Source organism: Festucalex cinctus, chromosome 19 (genome assembly GCF_051991245.1).
Source record: "Festucalex cinctus isolate MCC-2025b chromosome 19, RoL_Fcin_1.0, whole genome shotgun sequence".
In the NCBI taxonomy this organism is placed as follows: domain Eukaryota; kingdom Metazoa; phylum Chordata; class Actinopteri; order Syngnathiformes; family Syngnathidae; genus Festucalex; species Festucalex cinctus.
The window spans coordinates 14,586,132-14,595,437 of NC_135429.1; the positions used below are offsets into that span (position 1 = coordinate 14,586,132).

The 9,306-nt window shown below is 41.1% G+C and overlaps 1 protein-coding gene across 3 annotated transcripts in view; it reads left to right on the forward strand.

Moving 5' to 3' along the window:
• tmem196 (transmembrane protein 196) overlaps window positions 1-9,306 on the forward strand; it is a 65,551-nt gene that overhangs the window by 13,311 nt on the left and 42,934 nt on the right. For all 3 annotated transcript variants that reach the window (XM_077506403.1, XM_077506407.1, XM_077506404.1), the window contains exons 8-9: window positions 4,329-4,366; window positions 4,646-4,717. The gene's annotated coding sequence lies outside the window, so the exon portion shown is untranslated. The remainder of the gene's footprint in view (window positions 1-4,328; window positions 4,367-4,645; window positions 4,718-9,306) is intronic.

Genomic DNA, 9,306 nt, shown 5'->3' on the forward strand with positions numbered 1-9,306 from the left:
TTAACTTTGATGGGCAATACTGTTTAATTCAATCTTTGTTTAAAATGTTTTCCCCTCATATTTAGTCCAAAAAAAAATGTTATATTGGCTTACAAAAGTACAGAAAATACTTTCCTATACTTTACTTTTTTTTAATGTATTTTTTTTAATGCACATTTAAGTACATGCCCACTATGCTACCATGTTTTAATGTTGATCATGGTAGTAATGGGTAACTAGCTAGCTAGTTTATTTGCTAGCTAGCTTGGGAGATAGATGGCAAAAAAAAACAAACAAACAAACAAAAACAAAAAACGGTTAGCTATACGAATATTTTCCAGTAATGCAAGATAAGATAGCTAAGTTCACAATTTTTTATTTTTATTTTTCTTGGGGGGGGGGGGGGGCACTCACAGCACTGCATTAGCTATGCTGTCATTAAAAGTATTTATATAACAATCTTTCATCCATCCATTTTTCTTGACCAGTTACTCCTCACAAGGGTCGCGTGGGTTGCTGGAGCCTTTCCCAGCTGGCCTCGAGCAGTAGGCGGGGTACACCCTGAACCGGTCGCCAGCCAATCGCATGGCACACGGAGACAAACAACCATCCACACTCACAATCACACCCAGGGGCAATTTGGAGCGTTCAATTAACCCGCCAAGCGTTTCTTTGGAATGTGGGAGGAGACCCGAGTACCCGGAGAAGACCCACGCGGGCACGGGAGGAAAAGAGGCAAACTCCCCCCAGGAAGGCCGAAGCCTGGACTCGAACCTGCGTCCTCAGTACTGGGAGGCGGACCTTTTAAGTTATCTCAAATACCACAATCTTAAAAGCTTTTTACACAGTGGACAATGTATACATAATACATACATAAAGGAGGTACTGGGATAGTTAAATACTGCTAGCTAGCATGGGAGCTTGATAGAGAGATGGCTAGATTAGCAAAAACTAAATTCATGTTAGCCATACACATATTCGCCAATAATGCAAGTTAAGATAGCTAAGTTTGGAAAAAAAAAAAAAATGCTCGGTTTTTTTTTTTTTTTTTTTTTTTTTTCATGGAAAAAAAAAAACCCCTCCCAATCAAGCATTGTTGGATCCTGTGCTCCCCCTTTTACCCCCAGAAATTAATTCAATGTAAATGCTACCTTACATGATGTGCAATTGTGTTAACTCCCCTCCACTACTCACAATAGGATGACCCAGACTCCAAACCCCCGAAAATGCAGAGGCAAGCAGTGATCAAATGCATGAAATTCAACCCATGAAGACAACAAGTGAAAAATGACATCTGGAAGTGTATGATTATGCTCCTGGGATTGGACGCATCAATCAAGAGACACTGTGGACACGCACACGCAAACGCACACTTACTTGACCACACCCTAAACTAAGGAAGATACAGAACCTGAAAAATGAAGAAGAACAAATTAATCTCATAGTGAGGGGATGAAGAGCATCATTGGCCAGATGAACAGAGATCACGGTTCGAGCAGGATTTAATCAAGAAGGCGTCATCAGCTTCACTTGAGGGGACACACGACAAGTTTTCAAAATAAAAGATAACGTAAAATAGTCACATTTATGTCTCTCTCTTTAGCATCCATGTTGTGTTAAACAACAAACAGCACACTGAAAGTTCATGTATTTTATTAAATTGACTAAAATGAAAAAGGACATTTTCGCTTGTTAGTTTTATAATGTAAAGTGTATTTTATTTTCTTTAAATAGCATTGTTTGTATTTAATTAATGAAACTTTTTTTTTTCAATCCCAGTTATTATAACTTTAATAACCTTGCTTCAGTGTCCTTCTGATGATTCCCCCCCCCCCAACGGAAAAAGAAAAAACTTTGACCACCGAGGTCAACCTCCCCCTTTTAATTATTTTGTCACTTTGAATGACGGCCTTCTAAGAGGGCCACACATTTCACATTTTCTCAAGAGATGTGGAGCCATTCATCAGTCACAATAAGAACGCAACTTTTACGTATTTGCCTATAAAAAAAATCTCAGAAATGCATCCTGTACTTCTTCAATTCACATTCAGCCCAACTTGTTGCCCATGAATATCTCATTTTTTTCCTCCTCATTTCATGAATGCGAGTTACTGTGCGTAGTATGTAAATGCGCTGTATACATGAATGGTAAGTAGGCACTTTAACAGTGTAATTGTTAAGCAGGAAATCTCCTCATTGTGCTGCATCGACGGATAAGATGACATTCCTGACCCTTGCACAAGTCTCTTGAAAATTAAATTTCCATGTAATGGAAACTACGTCCTCAATTCTAAATATGTTTGATAAAGCTCAGCAGAAGTGCTCTCTTGATACAAGTGTGTGAAATATGCAGTTTTCACAGCTTTAGGTGAAGGGAAATCCCGTGCCTCTTATTGTTGTTTCTACGACTCTTGTTTGTCGAGCTTGTCAGATCGCTTTTGTTAACACGTAATTGTCAGATAAGTGTAATCGAGACAGACAGTTGTTAAAGTTAATTGCAAAGGCGTAAGAAAGGGATCATGTACATGGGAATATTTTTGTAAGTGGTAAACCTGAAATGTTGTCTGTCAGCTCGATGCTGAGTAATGACAGACGTGCCCGCGTGTTGATTACAGGAAGCCGAAGAGGGAGCCGCTCCAGGCACATCCTGACACACACACACACACAAAAAAAAAAAAAACTCTTCCCCTTCTTAAAAAGCAGAACACAGCTAAATTAGTTTGATCCGTTTTTTGTTGTTGTTTTTTTTGATGGACGAAAGATAAATTCATATCAGTCAGAGGTCACCTAAGCCAAACAATGGCCATCGTTTGGCAGGTGGCAACCATTTTGTAATGCTCATTAGCGACACCTACAGGACTGGAGTTGACCAGTATGGGGCATAGGGATGTAACGATAAGCGTGATATCGTGATATTGAAACTGCTTCAATCAGAGATGGCAAATACAGGTCCAGAAAGTAAAAACCCAGCCACAGTTTGGCTTTAGCCCCTTGTGTTAGCTAGCTAGCTAGCTGACTAGCAGGTATCTGAGCACTGGGGAGCTAGCTAGGGAGCTCGCTAGCTAGCATCATAGTGATAGAACGACAAAATTCGGAGTTTAAGGATTAGCTACAAATGACATTAAATACACAACATATTACAGAGGTGGCAAATCCAGGTCCAGGTGCTAGCTAGCAAGCTCCCGAGCTAAATTTGTTTGATCCATTTTTTTGATGGTCTTGAAAGAGAAATTCACCTCAGTCAGAGCAGAGGTCACCTAAGCCAAACAATGGCCATCGTTTAGCAGGTGGCAACCATTTTGTAATGCTCATTAGCGACACCTACAGGACTGGAGTTGACCAGTATGGGGCATAGGGATGTAACGATAAGCGTGATATCGTGATATTAAAACTGCCACAATCAGAGATGGCAAATCCAGGTCAAGAAAGTAAAAACCCAGCCACAGTTTGGCTTGAGCCCCTTGTGTTAGCTAGCTAGCTAGCTGACTAGCAGGTATCTGAGCACTGGGGAGCTGGCTAGGGAGCTCGTTAGCTAGCATCATAGTGACAGGACTAAAAAATTCAGTTTAAGGATTATGCTACAAATGACAATAAATACACAACATATTACAGAGGTGGCAAATCCAGGTCCAGATGCTAGCTAGCAAGCTCCCTAGCTAGCTCCCCGAATGTTCGGTTACCTGCTAGGGAGCTAGCTAGCTAGCACAAGGGCCTAAAGCCAAACTGTGGCAGTGTTTTTACTTTCTGGACCTGGATTTGCCACCTCTGGCCACAATATCGTCATTGTCATGTTCACGATATTTAAATGCCACACATCTGTGGAAAAAAAGCCAGTTTGACTACCACTTGTGCAGTTCTAGCACCCTCTGGTGGCTATTTTTTTTTAGTGGAATTTAATTTTCATTAGTGTTGTTTTGGCTCTTCTATGTTTAAAATCTAAACTAATTGTCAGATGAAGGGGAACGTAATATGCCTGTGAAGCAAGTCAATATGTGGAGGAACTCAATGTTGTTTGTGCATTAACATAACATAACATAACATAATATTAACATAACATTGATGTTATGTACAAAAGCACAATATTGTACTTTTATATTAGTATGAGCTCATTTTTTTACATCGTGACCTTTTTTTAAATATCACCAACCTCCCCACAATATCGTTATAATTATGGTATCGTGAGTTTCATATCGAGATAAGATCATATCGTGATGTTTGGATATCGTTACATCCCTAATGTGACATTAACAATTTTTATTTTTGAATTACTGTCAAATTTTTAGATTCTTTACTAGTTGAGTAGGAGGAGTATAATAGTGCCTTTTTTTCTACTGTTTTTGTCTTTCCAGTATTACAGATGATGCTAACGTGGGTCCAAAATATACAGGTATGTATTCATATTTTATATTGTCTGCCAAGTGGCAGCCTAGCCAAAGTTTGAAAGAAGTATTCACTTTAGCATAAACATGTTAGCAGTTCATATTGGAATGAATTGTTGACACAAATGAGCACCACAGGACTGCTAGCCGGTATCTTTGTATCTTGTGCTTCTACTAATTGATTGCACAACAAAGGTTGTAGTGGATATATATATATTTATTTATTTTTTTTGTCATGTGTCGCCGCTCGTCTTTTGACTCTGTCATTCCCCTTCTAATTGTCCCAGCAGGGGCAGCTGAGCAAAAATGGCCGCCCTCCAATTGCAGGAGGATCCCCACGACGCCAACAAAAGAAGGAGGTAAGCAAAACACGGAGGAGAAATAAAATCCTCCACCCATCAGTCTTCCCCCCACCGAGATGTGCCACATCTTTATTTCACTCTTTTCTTCTCTGCGTTTTCTGTCTCACTGGCCACAAAGTGAGTGGAGAGCACACCGCAATCTTTTTTTTTTTTTTTTTGTTGACGTCTGATGGCGCGTGATAATGCGGTCATTATTGGGGCTAAAGGAACAGGTTGGGTCTCAGACAGGGTTTCATTAGGGGGGCCTTTCATGCTGGCGCGCACACACTTTCAGTGTGGGAAAAGAATGCGAGGGAAGGGAGGACAGCTGTTTGGGTGGTTCATGAGGATGAGGAGCAGGTTAGAGTGAAGATGGCCTACTGTAAAGTCCACCTGGGAATTCAACAGTAGCCCAGGGGGCAAAAGCAAGAGTCCTCTAATTTGTATTTTATAAATAGAAGCACCAACTAAAAGGATTCAAGAAATATAATTTATTTTGTTAAAAAAAAATGTTACATTGAAGACTTCACAAAGTTTTCACAGACGGATTGTAAGGGGGTGGCCATTTTGCAACTTGCTGTCAACTGAAAATGACATGACAGTTTGCTTCGGTAATGACCAATCACGGCTCAGCTTGGGAATGTCACATGACCAAATTCAGAAAACAGGTGAGCCATGATTGGTCGTTACCTGAGTCCTGGGCAACTGTGATGTCATTTGCACTCGCAAAATGGCTGCCACCTAAGATGGATACAAACGGGCGGATTTCGCTGCTTAATTTATATTCCACAAATGCAATATTATTCAGAATGTCATGTTTAGACTCATTTAATAATAATAAAAAAATGTAACAGCTTTCAAACTGTTTTTATAACATGTAAATAAAATGAATGTAATGTCTGTCTTTGTAGTGTTTCAGGCTTACTGATACAGGAAAAATAAACAATAAAATATTTAAATTACATATTAAATAACAGTACATAGAATTATAACAGACTGTCAGCTAATTTAAGCATTTTTTGTTTAATCATAGCGTCAGGATTATAGCCTAATAGTTTTGCATTTTTCATTATACATAGGTTATATTTAATTTTGAGTTTTGTATTTTAAATTTAGTTTGAATTAATCTTCAGAGCAGGATTGTTAGTTTGTGTTCTTCTTTTTAATTAAAGTGGTAGTTTTTTTTTTTTTTTTTTAATATGTATTTGTTTGCAACTTAAAAAATATCACTGTATTGTGTAGTAAAAATTTAACCCAGACTTTGATTTTTTTTTTTTTTTTTTTTCATTTATGAACCCCAAAAGGAGTTTGCAATGTCGTCTGGCGGCGTTTTTTTTTGTTTTTGTTTTTTTTTGCTGCAGCTAAATGTTTGCACTATATAGTTTAGTTAGTTTTGTAAATGTAAAATGTAGTTAATTTATTGGGAAAAAAAATGTTGGTTTTATTTTATGAATTAACATGTTTTTTTGTTTTTTTAAAGTTATTTTGTTAACTAAAAGGTCAATTAACTCCACTGACTTTTATTAGGCTGTCCGACAAAAACATATCACTATCAAACATGAAATAATAATAATTTATCACTTCAACCGACAACACAATGCTGTCTTGTCTATGAATATTCTAATTCGGGGTTTGCTAGCTGCGGTTAAAGTTGAGATTGATAGATCCTCATGATTGATAAGAATAGGAACAAGCACAGGAAGAGGTGTTTTTTTGGGGGGAGAAATCCGACATTTGTTTTGTTGAATGACGTGAAATTGCAGAGGCAGTGCAGTTGTGCAGTCGCTGTCCTCCCTTCCCTCCCCCCCGGGGCGGACAGGATGGGATGGACCTCTCCCTCTGCCAGATCTCGACATCTTTAACCACACTTTGTCTTTTTGACACGTTCGGCAAAAGCACGTGCACAGCTGAGTTTAAGTGAACTGGAATCACAAATGAACATCCATAATGTACCCATTTGGCATACATATTTTATTTAGTACAGAGCAGTACCATGAATTCATCCATTTTCTTATATTCACACCTTATATGGGCAATTTAGAGTATTTAATTAAAGTTCTCAGGTGTCCATAGAAAAGCAAACAAACTTCAATGTGATTTTTTTTTTGGGGGGGGGGCTGAGTGTGAGACAACGGAGATGTGCATGCAAGTGCGCACAAATTGTTGACACCTCATTAGTCATGCTTTGTGTCTGTGATTGGTTGATTTTCTTTTGGCACTGTGGCACTGTGGTTCATAAAGTTTTAAAAACGGTTATGTTCAAAGTGATTTAAAAAAATATAGAATTTTAATTTTGCTTAACAGCAAAAGCTAACGGAGAAAGAATCACTTTAAATATTTTGTATTATTTAAAAGAATACATAAACTATTTGTAGGACAATGTTCAAGGACAATTCTTAAAGTTTAAAAACACATTTTGCTATTTTAAACTAAAATTATTGTCTATTTATGAGCATATACTTGTAGCATTAAAATATTAAAATACTCCGGCAATTTTAACCAATCATTTGACTTACTGTGGCACCCTAACCTTGCTCTCGCAAAGATGAATTCTCGAGGTATTTGTGAGTTCCCAAACTGCGGAGAATACGTATGTAATATATGTAATATCCATCTGGCGACTGCCAAGTTAGTGGCATCCAAATAGCTGCTAAGAATTTCTCTCTCGCAACATCTTGCACGGAAATTTACGACGTCCCAGAGCTGCTGAGAGCAAGAGACAACCTGCGTTGGCCTCTGATTGGTCCACAGGCTTCCAAGGCTTGCAGGGCACGAGGAAGCAGCAAGTACAAAAGAGCAGACAAACGCATGATGACGCACAAAACGCACGCACACAGACGTGGACGTGACAGCTCAAACCATGACTGCAACACTAATGGGGGTAAGTTTACATTTGTCTTTATTGCATTAAAATTTAAAGGCGGATATTATGAATGTGGACAAACTGGGTATCTGTGTCTTGAGTTATTGTTGACTTATGTTATTGTTTACTAATTTAAGACGTCCATGGTAATTTATATAAGCAAGGACTATGGATCCGTGCACATTTTATGAATAAAAAGGCATGAACTCGATCACTTGAAGTATATATGTTGTCATATATGGTAAAAAAAAAACAAAAAAAAACGAGATTACCGCAACTTTAAAAGTAAAATTAATTTGCTTCACTTTGTTAATTATCAATAAAGTTCAATGCAAGTGTAAAACGTCTGTGCGTTCCCATATAGGAGGACCCCAGGCTGGGCAGCACCCCACTGGCCATGTTGGCAGCCACTTGCAGCCGAATAGGTGAGTCAAGTCCCTCCTGCGTCACCCCTGACCTCTCCGACATGCCCACGGGAATCTCCAAGGGCTTCCACCCGTGGAAAAGGAGCACCCAGGCCACTTGTATCACCTCACTCGGGGCCTCCTCCAGGAGTAACGGGGTGGGATTCTCAGACACCTCGAGTGCCTTCTCGGTGACCAAAGAGTTTCCAGTTTACCAGAACTCAGGGCAGTCCGATACAAGTTTCCCCGAACAGCGGTCCGTGTTCCTTTCCAAGTTGCCCGCCTCCGTGGAAGGTATCTCGGGGATATATCCGAGGCTTCACGCGCATCCGTACGAGCCGTGGTTCAAGCCCGTGGCGGAGGTGGGAAGCGGGCCTTCGTCTTGGTGGGACGTCGGCACCACTTGGGTGGATGCTCCCAACCCAGCCGGGCTGGCGTCCTGCATGGGCGGCTACGGCTCCTCCGAGCACAGCCCCGGCACCGTTCAGCGTCCCCACCCGGGCACTCAGCACCTGTTCGACGGCTTCAGGCCACCTTACTCGGAGTCCAACCCCTCCGGTTCCTCCGCGGGGAGCCCGGCGCTCACCCCGCCGTCTTCGTCGCGCTCCTCATCGCGTCGCTACGCGGGCAGAGCCACCTGCGACTGCCCCAACTGCCGGGAGGCGGAGAGCCTCGGTCACGGCGCGGCGAGCCCGCGACGTAGGGCCGCGCACAACTGCCACATCCCCGGTTGCGGTAAAGTGTACGGCAAGACGTCCCACCTGAAGGCCCACCTCCGCTGGCACACCGGGGAGAGGCCGTTCGTTTGCAACTGGCTCTTCTGCGGGAAGCGCTTCACCCGCTCCGACGAGCTCCAGAGGCACCTGCGCACGCACACCGGGGAGAAGCGCTTCGAGTGCAACGTGTGCCACAAGAGGTTCATGCGCTCCGACCACCTGAGTAAACACGCCCGGACGCACGGCACCGAGGGGGACGAGCACGGAGAGGAGGAAGCCGGGAAAGGCAACAGTGAAACGGACAACAGCGCGACCGGAAGCCCGACGTAGTCCCCGGACGTGCGCGTGACTGTGCACGCTAACGAGGTGAAATAAACAGGTTTATTTTTTTTATTTTTTTTTATTTACAAAACAAGTAATGGCACTTTATGATGAATGTCACGGATCACAATAAACACGTTTACCTCATGTTATTTGTATGCAGCATTCCTAAATAAATCAATGAAAATAAACATCCTTTTGTTTTATATTGCTTCATTGGTTTCATTTATGTACTTAATTTTACTCATCACAATTACTCTTTTATGTGCTGTTTGTATATCTGACGTTATTTTATTTCTCTTA